Source organism: Bubalus bubalis, chromosome 12 (genome assembly GCF_019923935.1).
Source record: "Bubalus bubalis isolate 160015118507 breed Murrah chromosome 12, NDDB_SH_1, whole genome shotgun sequence".
NCBI lineage: Eukaryota > Metazoa > Chordata > Mammalia > Artiodactyla > Bovidae > Bubalus > Bubalus bubalis.
The window spans coordinates 99266019-99293962 of NC_059168.1; the positions used below are offsets into that span (position 1 = coordinate 99266019).

General features: G+C 54.5%; 2 long non-coding RNA genes across 6 annotated transcripts; one reads left to right on the forward strand and one right to left on the reverse strand.

Moving 5' to 3' along the window:
- Positions 1 to 231: 231 nt before the first annotated feature.
- LOC102407915 lies at positions 232 to 22232 on the reverse strand. 5 transcript variants are annotated; one of them, XR_006543654.2, is made up of 5 exons: positions 21507 to 22232; positions 18900 to 19086; positions 4495 to 6934; positions 1809 to 1896; positions 232 to 653 (listed from the first exon to the last, which is right to left on the reverse strand). It is a non-coding gene; the product is annotated as an uncharacterized LOC102407915 (long non-coding RNA). The 5 variants fall into 5 exon arrangements; XR_326314.4 differs by lacking the exon at positions 18900 to 19086; XR_003102448.3 differs by lacking the exons at positions 4495 to 6934; positions 18900 to 19086; positions 21507 to 22232 and adding an exon at positions 2290 to 2840.
- On the forward strand, positions 12766 to 26971 carry LOC123328663. The gene is made up of 2 exons (XR_006543655.2): positions 12766 to 13318; positions 26592 to 26971. It is a non-coding gene; the product is annotated as an uncharacterized LOC123328663 (long non-coding RNA).
- The last annotated feature ends 973 nt before the right edge of the window (positions 26972 to 27944 follow it).

Consider the following 27944-nt stretch of genomic DNA (forward strand, 5'->3'; position numbering starts at 1 on the left):
TAAATTTTAAAAAGAAGTAAATAAAACCCAAAAGGTGTGAGGGACATAATCTTAAAATGAAGGGATGCTGCTGTTGCTGCTGCTAAGTCGCTTCAGTCGTGTCCGACTCTGTGCAACCCCATAGACGGCAGCCCACCAGGCTCCCCTGTCCCTGGGATTCTCCAGGCAAGAACACTGGAGTGGGTTGCCATTTCCTCCTCCAATGCATGAAAGTGAAAAGTGAAAGTGAAGTCACTCAGTCGTGTCTGACCCTCAGCGACCCCATGGACTGCAGCCTTCCAGGATCCTCCGTCCATGGGATTTTCCAGGCAAGAGTACTGGAGTGGGGTGCCATTGCCTTCTCTGAAATGAAGAGATACTCTTCCCCAAAAAGAACATTTGGAAATCTCACACTGTCTCTGACACAGCAAGACCTGGAGCGCTGAGTACACAGCAGAGCACTGGGCACTGTCCCTAACGGGGCACTCGGGAGCTCCTCTTGGTTATAAGATGGCTGCTGCACCTCTGGTCATCACGTCCACATTCCAAGCAGGAAGAAGGGGGCAGGGTGAATTCCTTGGAATTTTTGCTGTGTAACTCAGGAAAGGGAATCTTCCCCAGCATCTTTTGCCTTCACCTCATTGGCCAGAACTCGGTCACATGTCCACCGCTAGCTGCAAGGGAAGCCGAGAAATGGAGCATTTTCATTTTCTGGATTCTGTACAGAGGAAGGCCAGAAGGAAGGGGACTGGAAGGGGTGTTTGAGAGGCTGCGCAGACAGTTTTCTGCAAGGTCTCAGCTTTCATTTCATGTCATCTCACCCTAGGTCTTTGTGTGGAACCTCAGCTCCCATGGCTGACTGGTCACCAGCACCCAGTTCCTCGAAGGCAGTTGGGAAAGCCCAGTTCAGCCTGCAACCCCAGACACCATCAATCCAGACTGGGATTGATGGTATCAGGGACCCCAGTGCTGCTTCTGTCTGTTTTGCAGTTTCTGGCTTGAAGAGCACCCAAATTCAAGGCTTGTTTTCAGAGGAAGGCCCTCAGAGAGAGTTGCCAGATAAAATACAGTTAAATGTGAATTTCGGATAAATAGCAAATAATTTTTAACTGTAAACATCTACATGGGACATACTTAAAACTTTATTGTTTATTCAAAATCAGATTTCACTGAGTGTCTTGCAATTTTATTTGTGAAATCTGGCATCCCAGCACCGAGTTTCAGGTTCTATAGCTAGGAGGGAGAAACTCCAGGGCAGCTCTAAAACCACCCTGCTGTGTGACTCTGGGGATGTCACCTCCCCTCTCTGTTTCAGAGTCCCTGTCTCTGGAGGGAGCTCACCTGAACTTCCCCCACCCCAGGGCTGGAGAAACCTGTGCAGCTTCTAATGCCGTAGGAAGGACAGCTCCGTCCCATTTGTACTTGGCACTGCTTTGCTTTGCAGCTGTATTAACCAGGAAATAAGATCATGGCGGGCCACAGTCCGTGGGATCTCAAGAGTCAGACACGACTTAGCAACTAAACTACCACCACCAAACTGATGTGTAGCTCTGGAGTTCTGCTGTACAAAATGGAGGTCAAAATGATTGGATCCTGGCACATATTGACCCAGTTCTGGCCGATGAGGTGAAGGCAGAATTAGGCTGTTCGTTCAGCCTGAGAATTCGCACATAGTGACAAATGGGAGGAATTTCCTGGTGGCCCAGTGGTTAAGACTCTGTGCTCCTGCTCCTGGGGGCACAGATTCGATCCTTGGTCAGGATCCCCGTGTGCAGGGCATTGCTGCCCCTCCCCTCGACCCCCCGCAGAAAAAAAAGATTCTGAGACACCTTGGCCTGAATCCTGACGCTCGTCTCTTTCTAGTGAGGAGACCTCGGGCAAGTCACTTCGCCTTCCGGAGCCTCAGCCTGCGTCCGTCTGTAAAGTGGGCATGTGTGCAGTGAGGAGTCCATGAGTTGTGTGTGCCGAGTGCGGGAGCAGCATTTCCCTATCCCTCTACCCCCACCCTCCGTTTCCTGGTTGGAGCTTCCCCGGGGAGACACACCAGCTTCAGTGTGTGTGGAGGGAGGGGTGTGGGGTGGGGGTACTCTACCTCCGCACCGCAGTACTGGGGTCTCTGTTGGTGCCCCTGCAAGGCTGTGCCCACCTTCCCCTTCGCTGGGAGCTCAGAGCGTAGCCTGGTGGTGGAGGGTATGGGGGCTTTCTGGGAGATCTTGCTTCCCAGCCAGCTGTTAGGACCCCATGAATGACCCCCTGGGGAGTGGAACCCCCCCCCGCCCCCGCCGCTATGTCCCTGGCACCTGGGGGCACCTGCCTTCGCTGGTCCATCCATAGTGTCCTGGCCGCAGGGTGAACCCAGAAGTCACAGGCCGGAGAGGCCCTCCCCCCTCTCTGAGAAGAATCAGGGAAGGGTTTTCTTGTTTTTCTATCTTACCCCACTTCCTGCCCCTCCCCGGACCCGCCAGATTGTCCACCCAGACCTTCCCTTTTTCCAGCTGGGTGACTCCCTGGCCCCGAGCCGTAGCTTTCAGACCCGCAGAAGGGGAGGGGTTAGCTGGGCCGCTGTGCCCCGGCTCCACAAGGCCTGTCTTGTACAAGCTCCCCCCTTTTCAGAATCCAAACCTGAGATGGTACAGCTCAGAGCTGCCCACCATCCCCACTACCCGACCCCCAGCGGGAGCAGGACCTCGGGAGTCTGGCATCAGCGTGGAGGAACCTGAGCAGCAAGCAGGGAGACAGGCAGCTGAGAGTCACGGCACGGGGCAGGGGGTGGGGTAGATAAACTGTTAGGGAGAGGCGACATTTGGCTTGTCGCTGTGTCAAAGCTGCCCCCCACCCCCGCTATGAAGCCACCTGAAGGCAGCGACTGCAACCTGTGAACCCAGAGGACACCTCTCTTCTCATGGTCCCCTGTCTCACCCCCCCAACCCACTCCACCCCCCTCCACCCCCTCTCCCCCAACCCCCCCACACTGGACTCCTCCTTCCCCTCTTCCTCTCAACCCCCCAACTTTGCAGGTTTCCTCCGATTTGGTTAGAGAACAAGTAGCGGCCCACCCGGCTAGCTGCGTGCGTGCATTTATTGTGCTGTGTGCACCTGTGGGTGCCTTTGTGCATGTGTACGTGTGCGCACATGCATGTGTATATGCCTTTGTGCATTTGTGTGCACAGGTCTTGTGTGTGTGTGTGTGTGTGTGTGCTGTGCATGTGTGCCCACATGCACGGGTGTGTATTGTGCTTTGTGCATGCATGTGTGCATGGGTGCTGGTGTGTGTGTACACCGTGCATGTGTGCACACGTGCACGTGTGTGTGTGTGTGTGTGTGCGCGCGCGCCTGTGTGAGCGGCGTGCAGGCTCGAGGAGGGGGCCCTCCGGGCTCGGGAGGGGATTTAAAGCCGCTTTCCCGACTGCCGGCGTGAGCGCTCCTGATAAACAGCCCGGAGCTGAGCGCTGCCGGCGGCTGGCAGGCTGCGTATCAGAGCTCCTGGCAGGCTCGCAAAAAGCTGTCCCCGGCCCCGCGAGCCGCTCTATCAGCCCACGGAGGCGGGCGGGGGAGGCGGGAGGGAGGGAGGGAAAAAGTATTTGCTTCAGCCCTTAATCACGGAATTTGAAATCCCAGCGAGTCGGTGCCATTTATTTTCAGAGGCTGTCAAGGCTGGTTTCAGCATTTAAAAGAAAGGAGGATAAAAAACATTTGCATTTCGCTCCCTCTCTGCTTACCCGCTCACTCTGCTCTCTCCTCTCCCCCTCGTTCTCTGCTCACCTCGCCGCCGGTGGGGCTGCGTGTTGGGGAAGGGATGCCAGAGAGAGATGTTTCAGGGCGCTCTGGGCATCCTCTAGGGTGGGGGATGGCCCCGGTCAGAGGCAAGGGTGTGACGGAGGGGCACAGAAGACCAGTAGGGCAAGGGGTGCGGGTGGGGAGCTAGGGTCGGCCAGGGCTGCTGTTTTGGGGTGTGCTGGGTGCCTTCTGGGGGCTTTCGTGAGTCACTCCAGAAAGGAGCCTGGGCCCCCAAATTTGCCCCAGCCCCGCGAACTCCACCAGCTCCTCCTGGTGTCTGCAGGGGAAGTCTAGAATGTTGGGGCTGCAAGGGGAGCTAGGACACCCCGAGGGAACACCCTCCCTGCCCAGATAGAGAACTGAGGACTACAAACGAGAATGGCACGGCTAAGGTCACACCCTGGCAAGACGAGGACAAGGATGAAAGCTAACGGGGTATCAAGTGCGTGCTGGATGCCAAGCGCCGTGCAGCACCAGACACGGGGACGCTGGATGCTGGCACAGCGCTGGACGCCAGGCAAGGGGCTGGGCAAGGAAGATCTTTGCCATCAGGAGGACCAGTGCTCCCATGCAGGCCACGCGGCTTCCCAGTACAGTGACCGTAGCCAAGGTCTTCTCTCCGACCTTCAGCTGGAGCCCGTGGTACCTCCCAAGAGGACCAGAGAAATGCTTGCACTGCACTGCGGGGTAGCTCTATCAGCAGGCCCCTTACGTGCCCACAGCACCCACTCTTCTTACCTGGTGTCTCCATTGCCTCTCGGGGATGACTTGATGGCGGGATGACTCTGTCCTTGAAGAGGCTGGAGCACAGACCCACTGGGTCTGCTCCCCGCCGGGCCCCTCTCTGAGGCAGTTTCCTCATCAGTAAAATGAGAACACCCACAGCACTGTGGTCAGTGAGCCGATGTGTGTGAAGATCTGGGCGGAGCACCGAGCGCAGGGAGGTGCCCCCACCCCACCGCCACCTCTCGCCCGTGGGATGATGGCTTTTATCTCTGTGAGGATGTACCCACCTGTCTTACTCCAAAGATTTCAGGCTTCTCCAGGCCAAGACTCTGCTGGTTTTCTCAGAACGCCTCTTGGTCCCAAATTAGGAGAGTGATGCTGAAAACCACCCAGCAGTCCACCCCTTGACCACCACTGAGGCATCAGAGAGGAGAAGAGAGCCCCAGCCTTGTGAATGGAGCCCCCACTTTTGTCTGAACTGAGGTTGGGAAGGAAGTTCTTGTATCTTTGGAAGACACTCAGGATGCCCCACTCCACGCCTACCACTATTTGCTTATTTTTTTAATTAGCAAAATGAGCCGTCTTCATTGTCACAGAGCAGAAGGTGTAAAGAAAATAGTAAAGTCATCTCCCTCCCTCCTCCTCACAGTTCAGCTCCCCAGATACCCTGCGTCCAGAATTGACCACGAAGACTTCCAGGTTTTTCTGTCAATGGAAACACATATCAATACTTTTGATAAAAGCCAAGCAGTGCCATACATCCTGTTTAGCGCTTTATTTTCCTTTACACATGACGATCTCCTTTCCGGGTCTACGGGCTTCCTTGGTGGCTCAGATGGTAAAGAATCTGCCTGCCAAGCAGGAGACTCAAGTTCGATCCCTGGGTTGGGAAGATCCCCTGGCGAAGAGAAATGGCAACTGACTCCAGTATTCTTGCCTGGAGAATCCCATGGACAGAGAAGCCTGGCAGGCTACAGTCCACGGGGTCACAAATGGTCAGACATGCCTGAGACACTGTCACTTCCAGGTTTATATGTGTGGCGACCCCACTCTGTCTCGTGGCTGCTGAGTGTTCTCTTGTGCGCATGCTCCTGCAGGCGGAGGTCCACTCCCCGAAGGATGGGCACAGAGGTTGTGTCCAGTCTTGCCCTTTCAGGGCTGCAGAGAACAGGTTGGCCTTCCCCAGCACGCAGTATTGCTGGCATCAGAGAGCTGCTGTCCTGAGGGTGCACAGGGAGGACCAGGGAGGCTGGGGGACGCAGGATCCCCCTCCCCTTCCCTAGGTACTGGCTGGTGGGGCCGTGCTGGACCAGGGCTGGGTGGGGAAAATGGCCTCGGGGAAAACAGGGTCCAGGGCCCCAGTCCTCACGGAGGCAGGGGAAGGAAGCCCCTCACCCTCCTGCCTGGGGGTCCTGGGATGTGGAAGCCATGGTGTCGGATGCAGTCTGGGTGGTCTGGGTCAGGTTCTTCCCTACGTCCTCCCATGAGGAGGTGGAGTGGTCCGTGTCCCTCAGGTGAAGGGGGCTCTCTCCTCCTGCTGGCATCCAGTCCCGGCCTCCCTCTCGCCTCCAAAATGCCTCCATGCCCCAGAGGGGGACCTCGTGGCCCCAGATGGTGCCTAAGTCAGCCGGGAGGGGCTCTGTCTGCAGGGAGGTGGTGTCTTGGTTCTTGATTTTGTTGTTTGTGCATCGGAGGGAACGTTCAGTGTGGCTTCTGGAGACAGGCTGACCTGTGTTCCATGACACTTCCATCTGTTCCAAGCTCCAAATCCTTGAGCCTCAGTTTCCCAATCATTAAAATGGGGGTATTGACGGCACCTACTTCACTGATTGTGGGTGATTGTGGGGACTGGGTGAAGGGGTCCACGCAAAGGGTGTTAGGTATTATGTATGGTGTGTGTGTGTGTATGTGGTATGTGTGTGTGAGGTATAGTGTGTTGTTTGTGGTATGTGTATGTGAGGTATGGTGTGTTGTTTGTGGTATGTATGTTCAGTATGGAGTGTGTGGGCTGTGTGTTATACACAGTGTGTGTGAAGGGGTGTGCATGTGGCATGTGTGGTGTGTGCTGCATGTATGAATATGACGTGTGGTGTGTGTACACGTGTGTCTCATGTATGTCAGATCCTCACAGCATCTTTTGTGTCCTCTGCCCCCACCAGGCACTCTCTCCATTATCTCAGGAGCCTGGACTCTGTCGCTGTCCCCCAGAATCACGGCTACATCTACATCTCCCTTGTGGCTGATGGACAAGCCGATTGACTGAGGGGCCAGGGAAGGCCGGAGGACAACCCTGGGGAGCAGAAAACACCCCATTCCCTAACTTCTTCCCCTCCCTGCACGCCCCCTACAACCTCCTGGAACGCAGATTCGCGTGGGCCTCACGTTCAGTGGGGTTTGGGTTAGCAAGGCCGTGGGAAGTTGTTTTCACCTCTCTGGGCCTCAGTTTCCCCATCTGGGAAAAAAAGGATAACAACAATGAAGTCCTAAGATTGTTTAAGCCCCTCCTTTGCTCCCACCAAATAAGCAAGCAAACAAACAAGCGAAACAACAACAACAGCAAAGCGGATGGATCAGAAAATGCTCAACCCCCCCAGAGGCACTGAGGGCAGAAGGAGCTTGTGCCCAAGTGGGCCATCAACACAGATCCACATACCACACGGGCTCCTGGCACGAAGTGAGATTCTTCACTTCACTTTTCACAAGTGGGGGGCCCCCACTCTCCCCCATTGTGTTTATTGACAAAAACCATTTGCCCCTATCCCCCCAACCCTGCATGGCTCCGGTGGGAATTCCTAGATTTGCAGAGCAGGTTGAGCCAGGTGGAGAGGAGCTGAAAGGTGAGGTGTAGGCTCCCCAAGGAAAGGGCTCTTCTGACACCCTGGCAGGGGGCACAGCTGGCTCACAGCACCCTATGCCGACAGAACGCTGTCACGGGTAACACTTGTGTTCATGCCTCATCCTGAACCAGCCCCCTCTCACCAAGCAATTTCTCACCGTGGCTGCCAAGAAGGGACATGATGGGAATAAGACCCCATATGCGTGTAGACCCTTGGGGGTTCTCCAAGGTATGTTCATAGATCGTGTTTATCATACTAGACAGTGATCAGATCTCTTCCCCTCTCAAGTCCTCAGTTTTTTTATCTATAAAATAGGGCTATGATGCTGAAGCTGAAGCTCCAATACTTTGTCCACCTGATGTGAAGAAGTGACTCGTTAGAAAAGACCCTGATGCTAGGAAAGATTGAAGGCAGGAGGAGAAGGGGGTAACAGAGGAGGAGATGGTTGGATGGCATCACCGACTCAATGGATATGAGTTAGAGCAAGCTCAGGGGGATGGTGAAGGACAGGGAAGCCTGGTAAGCTGCAGTCCATGGGGCCGCAAAGACTCAGACACGACTCAGTGACTGCATAACCACAAATGATGATGATGAGTGAGTAAGGATGCGAGGTTGCTGGCCCCGGCCCCACGTCTGGTAAATCTTAACCAGGGCTAAGTCTTGAGGCAGGTGGTGCCATTGTTTCCAGTGATTCTGGGCCCCGAGAAGGTGGCACCTCCCTGCCCTGGTCAGTGACCCACGGTGCCTTCCTATGGGCAGGGCAACTTTCACACACTCGCACACTCAGAGCAGACTTGGTCATGTGAATTGCTCTGAAGCCACATACAGCACACACCATATGCACACATGCAGCACACACCACACATACAACATATAACACACAACCCACACCAGGCATGTGTGGGACTGCCCTGGTGGCCCAGTGGCTAAGACTCTGCATTCCCAATGCAGGGGGCCCAGGTTTGATCCCTGGTCAGGAAAATAGATCCCACATGCCGCAACTAAAGCTCCTCCATGCCACAACTAGATAAATGGCTCCAGGGCAGCCAAATAAAATAAATAAATAAATAAATATCTTTTTAAAAGATGGCATGTGAAGCAGAGGGGCAAGAAAACTGTGGCCAACATTAAACCTGAATGAAAATAAACCTTTCCCATGGTAATCTACTGATATTTAAGGGATATTTGTTGTGTAGCATAACCTAGCAAAATCTGACAAATACAGAAACTGGTCCCTAGAAGTACTGGCAACAAGGAAAAGTCATAGCCCTCGTCCTGGAGTAGGTAACAGATGATGAGTCAGTTATTGGAAGTGGAAAACATGGCTACCCACGTTATACAGTGGGGCTTCCCACATGGCGCTAGTGGTAAAGAACTCACCTGCCAATGCAGGAGACCTAAGAGACATGGGTTTGACCCTTGTGTTGGGAAAATCCCCTGGAGGAGAGCACGGCAACCCACTCAAGTATCCTTGCCTGGAGAATACCATGGACAGAGGAGCCTGACGGACTATGGTCCATAGGGTCACAGAGAGCAGGACACCGCTGAAGTGAGTTAGCACATGTTATTCAGTGGGAAACATTTAGGAGGCTTCTTGCCTATAATAGCTTTACAAAGCGGATACTATACAGCACTTGTGGTTTTAGTTGAAGACCTTGAGGAAGAGAAATGTCTAGAATATCCTGGGAAAGGCTGAAGGCAGAAGGAGAAAAGGGAGACAGAAGATGAAATGGCTGGATGGCATCACCGATTCGATGGACATGAACTCGGGCAAATTCCGGGAGATGGTGAAGGACAGAGAGGCCGGCGTGCTGCAGTCCACGGGGTCACAAAGAGTCGGACACGACTTGGAAACTGAACAACGACAACGGCAGTGGGACTTCAACGTACAAACTTTGGGGACACGATCCAGCTGACAACTGTGTGCGAGACCAGAAAACGTTACCTGTATCAAAAGATACAGGCGGAAAGATCTTCACGACCCAGATAATCACGATGGTGTGATCACTGACCTAGAGCCAGACATCCTGGAATGTGAAGTCAAGTGGGCCTTAGAAAGCATCACTACAAACAAAGCTAGTGGAGGTGATGGAATTCCAGTTGAGCTATTCCAAATCCTGAAAGATGATGTTGTGAAAGTGCTGCACTCAATATGCCAGCACATTTGGAAAACTCAGCAGTGGCCACAGGACTGGAAAAGGTCAGTTTTCATTCCAATCCCAAAGAAAGGCAATGCCAAAGAATGCTCAAACTACCACACAATTGCACTCATCTCACACGCTAGTAAAGTAATGCTCAAAATTCTCCAAGCCAGGCTTCAGCAATATGTGAACCGTGAGCTTCCTGATGTTCAAGCTGGTTTTAGAAAAGGCAGAGGAACCAGAGATCAAATTGCCAACATCCACTGGATCATGGAAAAAGCAAGAGAGTTCCAGAAAAGCATCTATTTCTGCTTTATTGACTATGCCAAAGCCTTTGACTGTGTGGATCACAATCAACTGTGGAAAATTCTGAAAGAGATGGGAATACTAGACCACCTGATCTGCCTCTTGAGAAATTTGTATGCAGGACAGGAAGCAACAGTTAGAACTGGACATGGAACAACAGACTGGTTCCAAATAGGAAAAGGAGTTCGTCAAGGCTGTATATTGTCACTCTGTTTATTTAACTTATATGCAGAGTACATCATGAGAAACGCTGGACTGGAAGAAACACAAACTGGAATCAAGATTGCCGGGAGAAATATCAAAAAACCTCAGATATGCAGATGACACCACCCTTATGGCAGAAAGTGAGGAGGAACTCAAAAGCCTCTTGATGAAAGTGAAAGTGGAGAGTGAAAAAGTTGGCTTAAAGCTCAACATTCAGAAAATGAAGATCATGGCATCTGGTCCCATCACTTCATGGGAAATAGATGGGGAAACAGTGGAAACAGTGTCAGACTTTATTTTTCTGGGCTCCAAAATCACTGCAGATGGTGACTGCAGCCATGAAATTAAAAGACGCTTACTCCTTGGAAGGAAAGTTATGACCAACCTAGATAGCATATTCAAAAGCAGAGACATTACTTTGCCAACAAAGGTTCGTCTAGTCAAGGCTATGGTTTTTCCTGTGGTCATGTATGGATGTGAGAGTTGGACTGTGAAGAAGGCTGAGCGCCGAAGAACTGATGCTTTTGAACTGTGGTGTTGGAGAAGACTCTTGCGAGTCCCTTGGACTGCAAGGAGATCCAACCAGTCCATTCTGAAGGAGATCAGCCCTGGGATTTCTTTGGAAGGAATGATGCTAAAGCTGAAACTCTAGTCCTTTGGCCACCTCATGCGAAGAGTTGACTCATTGGAAAAGACTCTGATGCTGGAAGGGATTGGGGGCAAGAGGAGAAGGGGACGACAGAGGATTTGATCGCTGGATGGCATCACTGACTCAATGGACGTGAGTCTGAGTGAACTCCGGGAGTTGGTGATAGACAGGGAGGCCTGGCGTGCTGCGATTCATGGGGTCGCAAAGAGTCCGACACGACTGAGTGACTGATCTGATCTGATCTGTATCAAGAGAAGCGTGAGGGTGTGGGTGGGGGTGTTCACTCAGTTGCATTTAGCTGGCAGCTGGGCTGGAAGGTTGGAGAAGTCTTACTTCGTAGGTCAGGCACCTCAGTGCTCCTCCACTGGCCTCTCTCTCCCGTCCTCCCCCTCTCTTGGCTGCTAAGGGGCTCCCCTCGTGGTCCAGTTCGGTTAAGACTCTGCACTTCCAAGGCAGGGGGTGCGGGTTCAATCCCAGGTTGGGGAACTAAAATCCCACATGCTGCGTGGTACAGCCAAAAATATGTTTTTTAAATAAGAAAAGGACATACACATACCTATGGCTGATTCATGTTGCTATATGGCAGAAACCAACACAATATTGTAAAGCAATCATCTCCAATTAAAAATAAATTAATTTAAAAGAAAAAGGCTGTTCTGCTGAGGGTTGTGAATTTGATCCCTTTGAAGTTCTTTGTGGGAAAAGTGAATTCAGAAAACTCATTTAAATATTGTTGACTTGCTGGACTATGAAGTCACTCAGTGCCAAGACTGAGCCACGGGGAACCTCAGCTTTTATTCAGGCTATACTGACTGTAGCCTGGAGAATCCCACAGACAGAGGAGCCTGGCAGGCTGCAGTCCATGAGGTCGCAAAGAGTCGGACACAACTGGAAGCGACTTGGCACCAGCACACAGCGCAGACACGAGCTTTGGTGTCTAAACATCTCTTTCCAAAGAGCATAAACCACCACAGTGCGACATACTGAGGTCTCAATGATCACTTTTGGAATTAATGAGTACTGAATGAACAGGCAAAGGGTCAGACAAAGGGTCCTTCTTACATGTCTGTTGTGTGCAAGATTCCAAGAGAGAATGCTGGGTGAGGAGGACCAGGAGAGGAAGTGAGCCCTCCAAACCTCAAAAGTGGCCATCGTTAAGTTACAAGATTAAAAGCAGTCTTATTATTAATATCTTCACTGAGCTTATCTGTATTCTCTATAATATCTATAACAAGCCTGTCTTACTTTTGTAGTAAGAATGAAGTTATTTGGGAGAAAATAAACGGTCTCTGCTTGAAATGTGCCCCCAGTTTAATTGGAGAAAAGATGGTCAGATCATTGAGAGCAAGGATCCAGGCAAATAGGAGATGCTCAATACATGTGTGGGTTAAATTTCAGTCATGTGTCAGGAAGGAGACCCTTTCTGAGAAGGGAGCTTTGCTTTATTTCGTTACCTCTTGCCCTCACCCCGCCGTAGGTGCCACTGTCCTCAGCATGCAGGCTCATGGAGGGCACAGCACGCTTGCCTGGACTGATGGCCACCACTTAGCATTGGATCTGTAACAGCCTCAGTTGGCCCCCGTATGGATGGCAAAGTTGATCCATTTGGGTGGTTTACTTCTCCTTCCAGCTCTCTAGCTTGTTTCGTTTCCAATGGGATGAGGGATAGGGACACCCTGGGGACCTCAGAGGACCAGGAGCCGAAGAGGCAGCCATTCCTCAGGACCTCTGTGGTCGGCGGTGCCTGCAGCATGGCCTGTCTCCTTCCTTTCTTCTAATTTGACCTGGCTGGTCCCTCGGGGCAGAGCGCAGGGTTCTGGGGCCACAGTTTCAGCTTTTCTCCTCCTTCCCCTCCCAGCTCTTGTCTCTCCTCTTTCTGGCTGCCTCAGCTCCCGCTCAAGGTCAAGGAACAAACAGATAAACCCTTTCCCTGGAGCCAGTCTCGGAAAGGACGCCTCCAGCTAGAATCCAATTCTGAGTCAGGGCCAGGGCTTTCTATTTCCTGTGAATGTGAAGACAGGAAGGAAATTTTCTGTAGCCACAAAATCAGTTTTTAAAAAAGTGTTTTGTAGGCACAGAAGAGGCCAAGCAGTTGGCTTTGGTTTAAGGCACAAATAACAAATGGAAATGGTCAGTCGTGGGGAAGGAGGGTCTGGGAGTATTCTTGCAGCTTTTAGCAATATTTTCTTTTACCTGAGGGCCAACCAGGTGTTGGTGGTGGGATAGAGGACATGGGATGGCTCGCTGGCTCTATGAGACAGAATGAGGGGTCTAAGTGGAGACAAGAGTGGGGATGAGCAGGGAGCTGACGACTCAGGATGTTTCTAGGCTTTGGGCCAAGACGTCCAGGGGCTGGAGCCAGGATCATAGTTATGGAGACCCAAGATGAATAGCAATGAACTTGACGGATTTCATATCTTAGAGGGATGAACCTGGAGCCCAGAGAAGGCAGCTCTGGCCAGCTAGGGAAGGGTCTTCTTGGCAGTGACAGTGACTTAAGACTTTATCCAGTGGACAAGGATATCCATGAAAGGTTTAAGTGGGAGAATCGAACAGTCACATTTCTAATGTAGAAAGAGCTCTCTCATGGCACCCGGTATGTGGCCTGATGGACAGCAAGCCTGAAGGCAAGGAGGGCAGCAAGGAGACTGCTGCTCTGATCCAGGTTGGTGGCTGAGCAGGTGGAGAGAAGATTCAAGGTATGTCAGAGGTGAAATGACAGGTCTGGGGGATCAACTCACAAGGGGGTGGCACTGGGGAGAAAGGAAGGGAATGAGGGTGGAGCCCAGGTTTCGGGCAAGAGTGACTGGGTGTATGGAAGGGGTGCCCTCAAGGAAGAAGGGGAAGATTGGGGGGCAGGATATATATTGTTTGGCGAAGTACCGTGGGACAGGACACCAAGATGGATAAGGCATGGCTCTGACCCTGAGAAACCAGAATTCACAGATATTAAAAAAAAAAAAAAAAAAGCCTGTAAGGGTGGGGCTGTTGCGATCTAACCATGAGATGTTGGGATTTGGGAGGATGGAGAGGTGGGGGAAGGGCTGCAGGAACTGATGGGCCTATTTGAAGGGGTTGGTGGTAAACAGCTGCAGAACCACAACCTGGCCTTCCAGGTCTTTCACATCCCCTCCCCAGAGCCGGTGCGCCCAGCTTCCCTGCCCACTCCAGCCTCAGAGCTCGCCTCTCCGGGGCTCGCTGGTAAACTACTCTCTCTTAAGCAGAGGCCAGAACACAACTTGATGTTCTCCTGAGAGACCCCTGTCTCTCGCCTTCCATCTCTCTGGGAAACACGGGCCCCTCCTCCATTTCGCCTGGATCACATCTACCCATTCTTTGTGTCTCAGCTTAGGAAGTCTTTCCCGAACCCCCTAAGGTGGGGCCGGCTGTGCCTCTCCTATGCTGAAGAAGTGGTCTCTGGGTAGATGCATAGGGAACGAATGGACATTTGGGTGGAGCGGATGAATGAATGAGTGAAGATGGATAAATGGCTGGAGATGGGTGAACGCGTGGAGGATGGCTGGCTGAGGAGATAAACTAATGGATGGATGAATGAAGGAGGTGATTGGCAACCTAGGTAGAGGCATGGCTGGGTAGATGAACACAGATGAACTGGTGAGGCAGGGGTAGAGTAGGTGGGATGGGTGAGTACGTAGGTGGGTGAGAGGGTAGAGGTGGGTAGACAGTGGTGGGTGGCTGGAAAGGAGACTGCATACAAAGAAAGGGAAAGGAGACAAGGCAGGCTCAGGCATCTGGAAGTTTCTGGAAGGCCCAGCGTATCCAAGGCAGCTGTGGAGTGGGAATTCTGCTCTCTGACCTCTCAGCTCCCCAGAGCGCTCTGCTCCCCACGTCTGCTGCTAAGTCGCTTCAGTCATGTCTGACTCTGTGCGACCCCATAGATGGCAGCCCACCAGGCTCCCCCGTCCCTGGGATTCTCCAGGCAAGAACACTGGAGTGGGTTGCCATTTCCTTCTCCAATGCATGAGAGTGAAAAGTGAAAGTGAAGTCCCTCAGTCGTGTCTGACTCTTAGCGACTCCATGGACTGCAGCCCACCAGGCTCCTCCGTCCATGGGATTTTCCAGGCGAGAGCACTGGAGTGGGTGCCACTGCCCATTTCTGAGTGCTGCAGTCAGAGCTGTAACTGGCACCTGGAATCTTCCTCCACCTTATCTCTCTCTTTTTTTTTTATAACTCTTCATCCTGTGGATTTTCTTACCCCAGCTGGTCTGATTATTGACAGATGATGCCCTGAGTTGGGGGACGAACTAAGAGATTTCAGTCTCTCCACAGCCATTCTCTTCTCACTTCTTTCCCTGCCTTCTGCATTCCCCCTCCTCCTCTGCTGGGTCTTTCCAGCAGACAGCCCAGTCCCCACCCGCACTGGGCCAGTCGGAAAGCACAGCCTTAGCCAGCAGTGGCCGCCTGAGCCCCGTTGCCCTCGGCCCCAACCAGCCCTGGTCCCCGCTTCCTGGTGCCCGCCCCCGCCCGGCAGCTCCGATTTTTCAGCTTGGGTTTGATCGCCTGCCAGGATCTCCCAAATGTCAGCTGCGACGTTAGCATCTTTAAGAGAGCGCCCGAGGCGATCTTTAAGCAGGGAGGCTGGGGCCCCATGCTGATGAGAGGAGCCTGCTCCGAGCCGACAGCTTTGCCTGCTGCCTTCCAGAGCCGTGGCTCTGGGGGCTTGTGGCCCCCCACTCTTTGGGCCTGGGCAGAACCTGGGTTTATTTTTAAGTCTGGATGAAGCAGGGCTTTGCCTGGAGTTGAGCTCTATCCCCATCACCTCCCCCTACCAGGGAGCCCCAGGAGGGCAGGGAGGGGCCGTACTGTGGTCACAGCCCTACCCCAAGGCCAGTGTGGGGCCTGACCTTGAGGAGAAGGGGATAAATATTTGTTAATCTAAATATTTGCTAATCTGAATGAGTGCACGAGCATCCTAGCTGCCCCAGAGAGCCAGTGTTGATGGGGCGCTTTCTCCCACACCTCCACCTTGAGGGCGAGATGTTCAAGGGAAGGGGCGATGGGCAGAGGCTCCAGACTTTGAGGTCAGACTGACAGATCCAGTGTGTGGAAGCTGTGTGACTTTGGGAAGGTTGTCGGCCCTCTCTGAGCCTGGCTTTATCATCGATGAAATGTGCAAGAGGATGGAATGACGGCCACAGAATTGTTGGGAGGATCCATGAGATAATGAGAGGGGGACGCTGGGTACAGTGTCCCCTCCCCCCACTACTGCACACAGTAGGGATTCATTTGTCCTCTCTTCCCGCTTTCTGCCCCTCTCCTGCCCCTGTGGCTCTGCAGGGGCTATCCTTCCATTCCTTCTGTCTCGAAGGCCCTTTTCCAATCAGCCTTGTCCTTCCAGATCCTGAGTGTGCCCCTGCTCTGGGACCCCCTCCTCGCCAGCCCAGTCCAGGCCCAATTGACACCCCTCCTCAGATCCCCCAGGACTGAGTTGGCTCCTGAACCACCACACATGCAATATGACTGTGGTTTCTGTCCCAAGACGAGGGTCAGCACATTTCTGAGGGGGAGAAAATATTTGTTATTGATTTCTAGAGTCTTAAACAAGTCCTGTGCTGTGCTTAGTCACTCAGTCATGTCCAACTCATTGCAACCCCATAGACTGTAGCCCACCAGGCTCCTCTGTCCATGGGGATTCTCCAGGCAAGAATACTGGAATGGGTTGCCATGCCTTCCTGCAGGGGATCTTCCCAACCCAGGAATCAAACCTGGGTCTCCTGCACTGCAGGCGGATTCTTTACCAGCTGAGCAACTAGGGAAGCCCCCCGCCCTAGTACCAGTCCTAGTATACAGCTAATGCAGAATGAATGAATGAGTTACGCTCATACCTAGTTAGCTGGCCTGAGCAGAATCAAGGGACCTTTCTGGAAGATTTTAGTAATAAGAGAATGTACACCTCAAAGGCTGAGCCCTGCTAAACCCTTCAAAAACCTCCCCATTGCGTTGCTGAAAGGCCGTTGCCTTTTCCCAAAATGCCACATCTCACTCCGGTCCTCAGAACAGGGATGACTGTTGTGTTTTCAGTTGCCATTTGTCACACAGCAGGTTGGAGGCAGGTGCAGAAGTGGCCTGGTCCAGATCATCCTTCTGATCCTTGGTCCCTGGACTGGTGGGTCTTGGCCCACCCCCTGGCCAACACTGATGCCCATGGCACAGTCCCCAGTGCCCTGATGATCCATGTGCTTTGCATAGTAGCAAGGCTCAGCAGTAAAGAATCTGCCTAGCAATGCAGAAGACTCGAGTTTGATCTCTGGGTTGGGCAGATGCCCTGGAGAAGAAAATGGCAATCTGCTCCAGTATTCTTGCCTGGGAAATCCCATGGACAGAGGAGCCTGGTGGGCTGCAGTCCATAGGATCACAAAAGAGTCAGACACAACTCAGTGACTCAACAACAACAAAGGCTATGGAAGTGACCTCCATGTTGGTGGTTCAGTCATCTTCCACATTTTTGAGGTCTCTCACTTGGGACTGAAATACCCAGATGGGGAGGTGAAGTGACTCAGAAGAGAAAAGGAGAAGAAGCACCTCCAGGCCAGATCCCACCCAAGTGGAGGCAAGGAGGGAAGGAGCGCAGCTTGAACCTCTTGCACAGGAGCTGCGGTCTTGATGGGGACCAATTGGAACTGTTATGCTGAACTGGGAGATGGGGAGTTGGTACACTTCCACAGAGAGGACAGCATCAGCACCCAGCTCACAGAGCGTTAGTCACTCAGTTGAGTCCGACTCTTTGTGACCCCATGGACCGTAGCCCACCAGGCTCCTCGTCCATGGAATTCTCCAGGCAAGAATACTGGAATGGGTTGCCATTTCCTTGTCCAGCTCACATAAGAATATGTTTAAGAACTGAAAGGTGAAGGAACAGGACTCAGCATAGCTATAGAATAAAGCGACTGAACAACAGGAAAGTACAACGAATAGATGAATGAAAGGGGAGCGAGTGGTAGACGGATAGATGGCTACGTGAGGGGTGGTGGTTGGATAGGTGAGAGCTAGATGACTGGATGAGCTGATAAATGAAGAGATGGGTAGATGAATGTGTGGGTGGATAGATGGATGACGGATAGATGAGTGGGTGGGTGGATGGGTAAAGCACTGGATGCATAGATGGGAAGATGGATGGGTGAATGGGTTTATGCAGGAGTGGGTAGGTGAATGGACAGGATGGATAGATGGAAGATGGGTGGATGGATGAGTGGTGGATGGAGGTGTAGTTGGGAAGATGGACAAGTGAATGGGTTCATGGATGGATGGGTGGGTGGATGGATGGGCAGATGGATGAATGAGTGGGTAGGTGGGTGAGTGGATGGATGGGCAGATGGTAGCTGGGTGGAGAGATCCGCAGATGAGGGCATGGATGGGAAGATGGAGAGAGGAGGACGGAGGATGGGTGAGGGGGTGGACAGAGGCAGCAGTGGTAACTGGTTGGGGGTTGGGAATCTTGCCTTTGTCCTGATTCTCACCCTAATGGGAATCACTGGGGCTTGTAGTAATCATCTGACCTTTTTGGACTTCAGCTTCCTTATCTGCCTGAAGGAGCAATGGTCCCTGCTCCCCGCTCCCTGCCCCACCACCACTACCCAGGGATGAGAAAAGATCCCTGGGCTGTGAGTACCCCAAGGCACCACGGCCTCTCCAGCCCTACTGACCAGTCTCACCCTGTCCTGTGCCTGTCCCGTGATGAGCTTCCTCTTTCCTGTGCCCACAGGGGAACTTCTGTGCAGTTTCCATCCACATTTCCTAATGAGCTCAAGGGAATTCTGGTTTACAGGCAAGTCCAGTGTGGGCAGCACTCGCACCCCTGAGTCTGGCTGAGCCTGGCTGATACGGGCGGGGGTTATGAGGTCATCTCTGAGATCAAGAAGTGGATTCCAATTCCAGCTCTGGCAGTCAGTGAGGTGGGGACCTGAGGCAAGTCAACACACTTCTCTGAGCCTCACTTTCCCCACCTGAAAACAGGGAGAGCAGCAGCCACCCAGGGAGGGTGCCTCGGAGCTTCCTATGACAAAACACGTGTGGCTGCTCTGCCCAGCGAGGGGCCGGGGGCCTGGCTCAGAGCGGCACAGCCGGCCTTGCTATTATCTCCACGGGAAGCAAATGATGGCCCACAGGCTTGCTGTAGAATGAGCATCCCATGTGCGAAGGACTGGCTGCACACGTGGGTGCTCCAGGGAGTCGAGAACCCCGGGTACAGGCAGGCTCGTAGCCACAGCAACTAGCCTGAATGCCCACTCTGCGCGGCCACGTTGTGGCTTCACACGTACCTCCTTCTGGACGGCCCAGAGTGTGGCACTTCCCATTACCAGCTGGGTGACCCTGGGCAAGTGACCTCACCTCTCTGAGTCTTGCTTTCTCACCTAGGAAAGGCGGGCCTCGGAGGTACCAGTGTGCTTTGCCATCTGCTTCCCCATCACAGGGCTTCCCTGGTGGCTCAGACGGTAAAGCGTCTGCCTGCAATGTGGGAGACCCGGGTTCAATCCCTGGGTCGGGAAGATCCCCTGGAGAAGGGAATGGCAACCCAGTCCAGTACCCTTGCCTGGAAAATCCCATGGACGGAGGAGCCTGGTGGGCTACAGTCCATGGGGTCGCAAAGAGTCGGATGCGACTGATCGACTTCATTTCACTTCCCCATCACTGGCTGGTTCACCTCCAGCGAGGGAGGTGGGGTGGGACCAGGACCCTTCACTGCTAGAGATGAAATGCTGGGGTCCAAAGAAGTTCCGAACAGGCCTCAGTGAAGAGCTAAGAATGCAGCCCCCTTCCAAGATCTGTGCCTTAAGGCTTTCAGCTGAAGCCTGGAGCTAAATAAAGGTTGGGCTCTGGGGCCATGATTCCTCCCGCTACTGCTACTCCGGCCAACGCCTGGCATATCCTGGCCATTGGTGGACTCCTCGCCGTGGGCTGGGGGCTCGTGGGACTCTCCTTGCCATGGAGCCTTGAGAGACTGCCTCCCAGGGGCCCCTCCCAACCCAGCCTACCCAAGGGGCACCTGCCAAGTCCATGGGAGTCTGGGTGACCCAAGTGACATGGTTGTTGGGTCAGTGCCCCCTCGGGCCTAGGTGCCTCAGGCTTGGGAGAGGTGCTGGCGTGACAGGAATGGAGACCCAGGGCCCCAGGAGGTGGCAGCGACGCAAGGTCCCAGCCCCCACCAGCCCGAGGGTCCCTCCTCCCCTTCCCCCACTGCTGCAGACTCTGGTTAAAATGGCACCTCCGCCATCTGTCATCCCTCCCCCACTCCACGGGCAGCTCTGACTCTGACTGGGGTGGGGGCGGGGGGGGCGTGGTTTGCCTGTAAACAGGAGGCAGGCGGGTCCCCAGGGCCAGGCGAGCAGGCAAGCAGGCGAGTGATGGGCCTGATGCTGGCCCAGGGCTGCTGAGCTGGGGAGGAGCCCCTGATGGGCGGGCAGGATACCTGATACTAAGAGGTCCCCAAGCCCTTCCCAGGTTGGGGGCCTCGACTCCCCAGGGGTCCCTGGGTGGCCGACACCTGTCTGCACCATGCCCTTCCTTGAGCTCCTCCAGCTCCCTGGGTCTCTCACATCCTCCCCGCCTTGCTTCTTCTGTGTTTAGAGAATTTCAGATCAATACCTGGGTCTGAGAGGGTCGATGGACCCTCCCTAACAAGGGCTGCCTCCCTGGGCAGCATGCACCTCCTCGGGCATCTCTGCTTTACAACCAGGAAGACGGAGGCCAGAGAGCAGGGAAGTGGGGGAGCCGGGGGTGGGGGTGGACCCCAGACTCTTCCTGGACCTGGCCCTGGCTTGGCTTTGCCTCACAGTCCTAGGCAGATGAGAGGAGGCGGGGAGGGGTGTCACAGAGGGTGAAAGGCTCTGAAACTGTCAAGCCTCGGAGCCTCACTTTTCCCATCTGGGGAATGGGGGAGTCGAGGCCGCTCCAAAAGGGTATCTTTGGAGCCAGAGTGCACATAGGGACTTGTCCATCTCTCCTAATGCCCCGCGACTGGAAAGGGGCAGCCTGAGGGTAAAGGAGGGCGTGAGATGGGGGTCGGGTGAAGGCGGTGCTGGGTAGGAATCAGTGGGGGTCAGACCCCTCCACGGGCCTCCCCCACGCCAGCTCTGCAGCGTCTCCCTGCCCCCACCGCAGGGCTGCCAGCTGCCCCCTCCTCGCTCTGCCTTCTGACTGCCAGCTCCTCCTCGCAAAGCCCCAGACCCCAGCTGCAGTGTTTTTACAGCTCTGACCGACCGCTCAGCCTGCCTCCTCTCTCTCTCCCTGCTCCTCCCCTCCTCCGCCTCCGTCTCCCCCGCAACCGCTCCTCCATCCTCCCCCTCCCTCCTCCTCTTCATCTTTCTCCCTCTGTTCTCCCCTCGCCATCCTCTCTCCCTCCTCCCTTCCGCCTCCCCCTTCCTCCAAGCCTCCTCCCCCTCCCTCTCCTCCCTCTCTCCCCCACCGCCCCCCTCCCTCCCTCCCTCCCTCTCTCCGGGGGAAGAAAGGTCACCGTGCAGCTGATTACTCAGAGCTCAGTTGCTGTAGCAACCGGCGGGGGAAGTGGGACAGGCTGGCTTTGAGGACGCGTGAGGTCGGCCGCGGGCGGCTGGAGCCGGCGCGGGCCTCGGTGCTCCCGCGAGCTGGAAGCTGCCGGCAGCCTGGCTCCTCGGCCGCCGCGGGCCCGGCTTCGGGCTTTCATTTTTAATGAAGAATTCCTGCTCCCCTCTCGCACCCCACCCCGCCTCCTTCGCACGTCCCTGGGGTCTGGCAGGGGAGGTTTGCCCCTCCTCGGTTCGGCGGCTTCTTTCTGGTCCTCGTCTCTGTCTCTACCCCCTCTGTTAGGTTCTGATGGCTTCTTTCTTTCTCCTGTCCCAGCGCTCAAAGGCACAAGGCCCCTTCCCCCGCACACGCGCACACACACTCACCTCTCACCAGCTTGGTAAGGAGCCCAGTGAAACCCTCAGCGTTCCCCCCACCACCCAGGAGCCTTTGTCAGGGGGCCTGGGAGGCCCCAGGCCCCCTCACACAGCCAGAGACAAGAACCCAGGGAGGTCCAGCCCATTGCTTCCTGGGCCCAGCGACATCTGCCGGGCACCCGCTGTGTGCCCAGCTTTGTCGTCCAGGGGGGCCAGAGAAGGCAGAGTGTGGGGGGCTGGGGAAGGCAGAGGGTGGGGGGCTGGGGAAGGCAGCTCTCTGCTGGAAAGGGAAGCCAGACCTCTGGAGGGGAGGGCGAGATGGCAGCCCAGCCCCCTGCTGTGGGTTGGTCCCTCTCCTGCAGCCCAGAGGCCCCGGGGGCGCAAGGCCAGCTGAGACAGACGGTCCTGGAGGGCTGGGGCCTGGCAGTGAGGGACACAAGCTCTGTAGTGGGCTGAGCCGGGGTTCCAGTCCCCACCCTCCTCTGGGACCCTCCTCCTCTGCTGATGGGAGTGGAAAATGGTTCAAGCACTCTGGAAAACATTTGGTAGCTTTTTCAAAAGTGGAGCATACACCTTCCATATGGTCAGGCCATTCCCCTCCTAGGCATTTATCCCAGAGAAAGGAAAACTCATGTCCACGCGGACTTGGACACGAATGTTCACCGCAGCTGCATTTGTAACAGGCAAAACTGGAACCAACCCAAACACGCATTGGCTAGAGAGTGGCTCCACAGGTCCTGGGCATCCCTACCACAGAACAGGACTCGGTAACAGTAAGAAGAAATGAACTGCCGATACTGCAGCAACGGGCAGGAATCTCAAGCTCGTGATGCTGAGTGAAAGGAGCCAGGAGACACAGACCACATCCTGTGTGGCTCCATTTGTAGAACATTCTAGAAAGTGCCAACTGACCTATAGTGACAATGCAGCTCTGTGTTTGCCTGGGGACTCTGGGTGCTGGGAGGTCCCACAGGGGCACAGGAAAAGTTTTGGAGGGTGGTGGATGTGTTCACTGTCTTGACATAGTGATGGTTTTATGGGTGCATGCATGCATGTATGCTCAGTCGCTTCAGTCATGTCCAACTCTTTGCAGCCCCATGGACTGTAGCCTGCCAGGATCCTCTGTCCATGGAATTTTCCAGGCAAGAATACTGGAGTGGATTTCCATTAAACATGGGAGAAACGGGCCCTAACCCCATCCTCGTGGGTACATGGTCTGGAGCTGTTACAGCACGAGGGAGAGAAGTCCAGGCACGTGCAAAGGCCCTGTGGCTAACGGCAGCCCTGTACCTCCCAGAAGCTGAAACGGAGGCAGCAAGAGGCGCACAGACAGGCGCCACTGTGTGACCTCTTGTGGGCCCTGCCAAGGGGTCCACAAGCCTCCTGAGGGTTGCCAAGCTCCTGTGTGGTTTGTAGGAGACTGTGGAGGCATTGAATTCCAGCTCCCAGCTCAGCGCCCCTTTTTCTAAGCCTCAGATTCCCCATCTGGCAAATGGGGATGGTGATCCCTCGTGCCACACTGTGTTCTAATTCTCAGGCTCTGGATAACTTCCCTGGCCCGACTGTGGGCTCCCCTCTGAGCCTCTGTGCCTGGCACAGAGCAGGCACCCAACAATATCTCAGGATGTGAATAATCATGGCACTGAGGCAGTAAGGATAGGGAGTCCGCACTCAGGCCAAAAGACACTACTACTGTGGGTGGGCAAGTGTGGCTCACCCCCCGCAAATTTTCAAAAGGTATTAACTTGACACTGTCTTACCCACCACCCTTAACCTCAGTCTGAAGCCTTCTCTTGCACTGAGAGCAAACGTGAGCGTGTGCTAAGTCACTTGAGTCCTGTCTGACTCTGTGACCTCATGGACTATAGCCCACCAGGCTTCTCTGTCCATGGGATTCTCCAGGTAAGAATACTGGAGTGGATCGCCATGCCCTACTCCAGGGATCTTCCTGACTCAGGGATTAAACCCGCATGTCTTATGTCTCCTGAGAGCAAGCGTGGGGACAATTTTCTTGGTGTTCTGAGCCGCAGTTGGTTTTGGCCCTTTGTGAGTGATTTTGACCAACCAGGTTGTCACCTTTACTCACTTGAGAAGGCCCTGGAGAGGACGAGGTTCTGAACTCCCATCCCCACCCTGGATGAGCTATCCAGAGCATCAAGGGGAATTAGGTTGACGTGAGAGATTTTCACCAGGAATCCCATGCCCAGAGAGGGAGCAGGCCTGGGCCAGGTACGCAGGGAGGCCATGCCAGAGCCTAGCTTGGACTCATCATCTAGTGCTCTTCCCACGGGGCTGCGCCAAGCTGCAAACGAGCTAGCTGATTCCTTTTTTTTTTTTTTTTTTGCCACTGAGGCTCACCCCCAAAGTTTCCAAGTTGCGCCAGGAACAGGGGAGTAAAGCGTTATGTTGAGACCCCACAGAGTTGGCCAGGAAGGTGGGCTCCAGCCTCTGAGTGGCTCACGTGTCCACCACTCCTTTCATGCTCCCCATCCCCACTCCTGCCCTGGGAGCAGAGGGAGAACCAGGGCCAGAGCAGGCCTGAAGCCACAGCCCCGACACCTTGGAGCCTCCCAGGCTCTCCCTTGACCCGGCCGAGCAGTGCACCCACCCGCCAGCCCTGATCGCTGCCGTTTCAGAGAGAAGCTTAATGAAAAAAATCTCACCAGATACCACAGCCTCTGAAGCTGACCCCCACCACCCCTCCACGCTCTGTGACCCCGACCATGTCACCGCCCCTCTCCGACCCACCTCTTCCGAAAGCTGTGTCTGCATCGTGCTCACCTTCAGGGCGCTGACTGCACAAGCCCCCTGAAAAGCGGTCATTGCAGTTAAGAAACCCATTTTTCTGGAGGCCTGCAGAGTCTAGGTGAAGTGCCCCAAACCAGCCAGGTGGTGGCTGATGACAAAGGCAGCCAGAATCCGGGGTTCCTACCCCCACCACTGGCAGGACTACGTGACCTTGAGCAAGTCCCTGCACCGCTCAGAGCCTCAGTTTCCTCCTGTGTGACCTGGGGATGAGAAAGGGACAGGTGACCTCCAGCAAGGATGGCTCTTGTCACAGAGCAGGACGCAGTGACCAGTATGTTGTCCTTGGCAGTGCCCTCCAGCTGCTCCTAAATTTGTGGCTGTAGCCCAAGGCCTTCCATGGGACTCTGTTGGTGCCCAAGAGACAGGGGGTTACATTTGCTGCAACAATGGCACCGAGGCTGCCTCCTTCTCGCCCCTGCCCACATACCCCCGAGGCCTGAGCCTGACCCGCCCACTTGCCCTTGAACCGTCTCCCAGACACCTCCTGTGTGTGGGCATGGTGAGGCCCTGAAGAGGAGGATCTGTCCAGTGTGGTCAGGGGTGTGATGGGCAGGGCAGGGTCTAGGGAGAGGGCAGCAAAAGAGGGTCTAATCTGAAACCCAAAGCTTGAGTCAGAATCAGCCAGGCAGAGGCCGTGGGGAGGCTCCTGGCAAAGGACACATAACACGTGCAAAGGCCCAGGGGTGAGGAGAAAACAGGGCTAATTCAAACAATTGCAGTATGTTCCGTTTCAGAAGCAGAGAGCTACAAGCTGTGGAAAGTACCACCAAGGAGGGAGGTGGAGAAGTTAGTTTGGGTTGGGCCTTTCCTGGGGCTTATGTTAGTTTCCATATTATGCTGAGGGTCATGGGGAGCCATGGAAGGTTTTAGCAGAGGAGCGATGCATTCAGAGATCTTCCAGAAAGATTGCTCTGGCTTCTCCGAGCAGAAGGGGCTGCAGGGACAAAGGGAGAAGCGGGGGAGGGGGGCCCAGCGGGGTGGCCGCTGCAGATGTCAGGTGAGAAATAATGGGGGCCTGGACTGGGGCAACAGAAGGCAGGCAGAGGGACTGCTGGGAAGGACTTAAAGGGTAATTTTGCTGGGACTTCCTGGGTGGTCCAGTGGCTAAGACTCAGCTCTCAACACAGGGGGCCTGGGTTCGATCCCTGGTCAGGGAACTAGATCCCACATGCCCCAACTAAGACCCAGTACAGCCAAATAAATTAATGAAAAATAATTTTTTTTTAAAAAGGGTAGCTTTGCTGGACAAGGGGATGAGGAAAGAGGGAGGAAGAGGCTAGACAGCGGGGTGGGTGCTGGGGCATCTCTGAGTCAGGCCACGAAGGAGGAAGGAGCCAGGCAGTGTCTTCACAAGCCTCAAAGAAAGAAAGAAGGAAAATGAAGTCGCTCAGTCATGTCTGACTCTTTGCGACCCCAGGGACTGTGCCTACCAGGCTCCTCTGTCCATGGGATTTTCCAGGCCACAGCTTTCTGGGTGCCTGATGGTATAGCCCTGACCCTAAAACAGCCCTCCCCAGCCATCAGGGAGCTGGAGCTCCTTGTGGAAAGCAGGGATCTCTGGCAGGTAGAAGCCCTTGTGGGTAAACAGCCGGCAGTTGTGGGGGCCGGGTCCTGGGATCCAGGGAGTGCCACCCGCAGCTGGCAGAGCATCCAACCCCCAGCCTGGAGGGCTGGCTTCCTGGGAGGAGGCATCGGAGCAAAGCAGAGCGAGGAGGGTCTGGCTCCAACTCCGGTGGACGTTCCCTCTGCCTGGGGGTCCCTCCTCTCTGAGACGGACTGATGCAGAGGGACAGACTGACTGCCAGCCCCTGAGGGGCCCAGACAGCTGATCAAACACGGTGCGGGGCCCCCATCAACTACAGAAAATGAGGATGTGGGGTGGGGCTGTGGGTCCAGGGAGTCTGTAGTCTGGGGGTTGCCCCGCTCATCAGAAAGGACCCTGATGCCGGGAAAGATTGAGGGCAGGAGGAGAAGGGGGCGACAGAGGAGATGGTTGGATGGCATCACCGACTCAATGGACATGAGTTTGAGCAAACTCTGGGAGATTGGAAAGGACAGGGAAGCCTGGCGTGCTACAGTCCACGGGGTCGCAAAGAGTCGGACATGACTGAGCAACTGAACAGCCACTCATAGAGGGGTCAGTTCTTACCCCAACCTCAGGCTCCGCTCTGTCCCAAGGGATGAAAAGTGAATGTCTCCAAACTCAGGTCCCCCGACCCCCATACCCAGTCATAAGCTCGTCCTGTTGGCTCTGCTGCCAGCCTTGTGCCCCGTTTCTCCCCACAGCCACCCCAGGTCCAGCCCCTCCATCTCTCCCTGCACAGCAGCCTCCCCAGGGCCTCCCCGCCTCCACCACACTCTTCCCGGCCTCCTGCGCACTGCAGCCCAGCGAGACCCACAGCGCCTTTGAAGACAAGACTGGGTTCATGTCCAATGCCTGGTGGCTTCGCGTTGTACCCAGAAGGACATGGGACTCTGTGCCAGCGGTACCAGCCCATGTGGGACTCTGCCTAGGTCCCCATCTTACATCCTTCCCTCCATCTCTCACACAGGCTCCCCTCCACTCTTCACTCCAGGCTTTTGCACCTGCCATTCCTGACACTTGGAGACCCTCGCCCCAGGGCTGCTGGGGCTCCTTAAGAAAAAAAAAAAAGACTTTAAATTTGTATTGGGTGTAGCTGATTAACAAATAATGTTGTGATAGTTTCAAGTGAACAGCAAAGGGACTCAGCCATACAGATAACATGTATCCATTCTCCCCCAAACTCCCCTCCCATCCAGGCTGCCGCATGACACTAAGCAGAGTCCCCTGAGCTATACAGCAGGTCCTTGTTGGTTATCCACGTGTACATGTCCGTCCCAAACTCCCTAACTATCCCTTCCCCCCATCCTTCCCCCTGACAACCGTAAGTTCATTCTGGAAGTCTGTGAGTATGTTTCTGTTTTGTAGGTGTGTTCATTTGCATCATTTATTTTTAGATTCCACGTATAAGGGAGGTCATATAATATTTCTCCTCTGTCTGACTTACTTCACTTAGTATGACACTCTCTAGGTCCATCCGTGTGGCTGCAAATGGCATTAGCTCATTCTTTTTAATGGCTGAGTAATATTCCGTTGTATATATGTACCACATCTTCCTTATCCATTCCTCTGTCGATGAACATTTAGGTGGCTTCCGTGTCTTGGCTATTGTAAATGGTGCTGTGGGGCTCTTGTTACTGATCCTTCCAATCTTAGCCCAAACGTCAGCTCCTGCAGGAGGCCCCAGCCCGACGACATTCACTCCACAGCTTCCCAGCGCTGAACACACCCAAACGTCCTTGTGCTGAGCTCTCCACGTGTCGTCAGCTGCCCCGCAGGAAGCTCACTGTGGACAGACACTGGGCTACCTGTGTACCCTATTGCCCACACAGTATCTGAGTGTGTGAATGAATGAATGCGTGAATGAATAAATGGATGGATGGGTGGGTGGGTGGAGGGATGGATGGATTGGCCGCCTCTGCGTTGGGGGAGGAAAAGGTGTGGGACCCAGGGTGTGAAGAAACTGCCCTGCCCACTTCTCCCCCGAGTCCTGACTCCAAGATGACCCCACCATCCTCCCCGCCAACCAGCTACCCTCTTCCTCCTCCTCCCTCTTA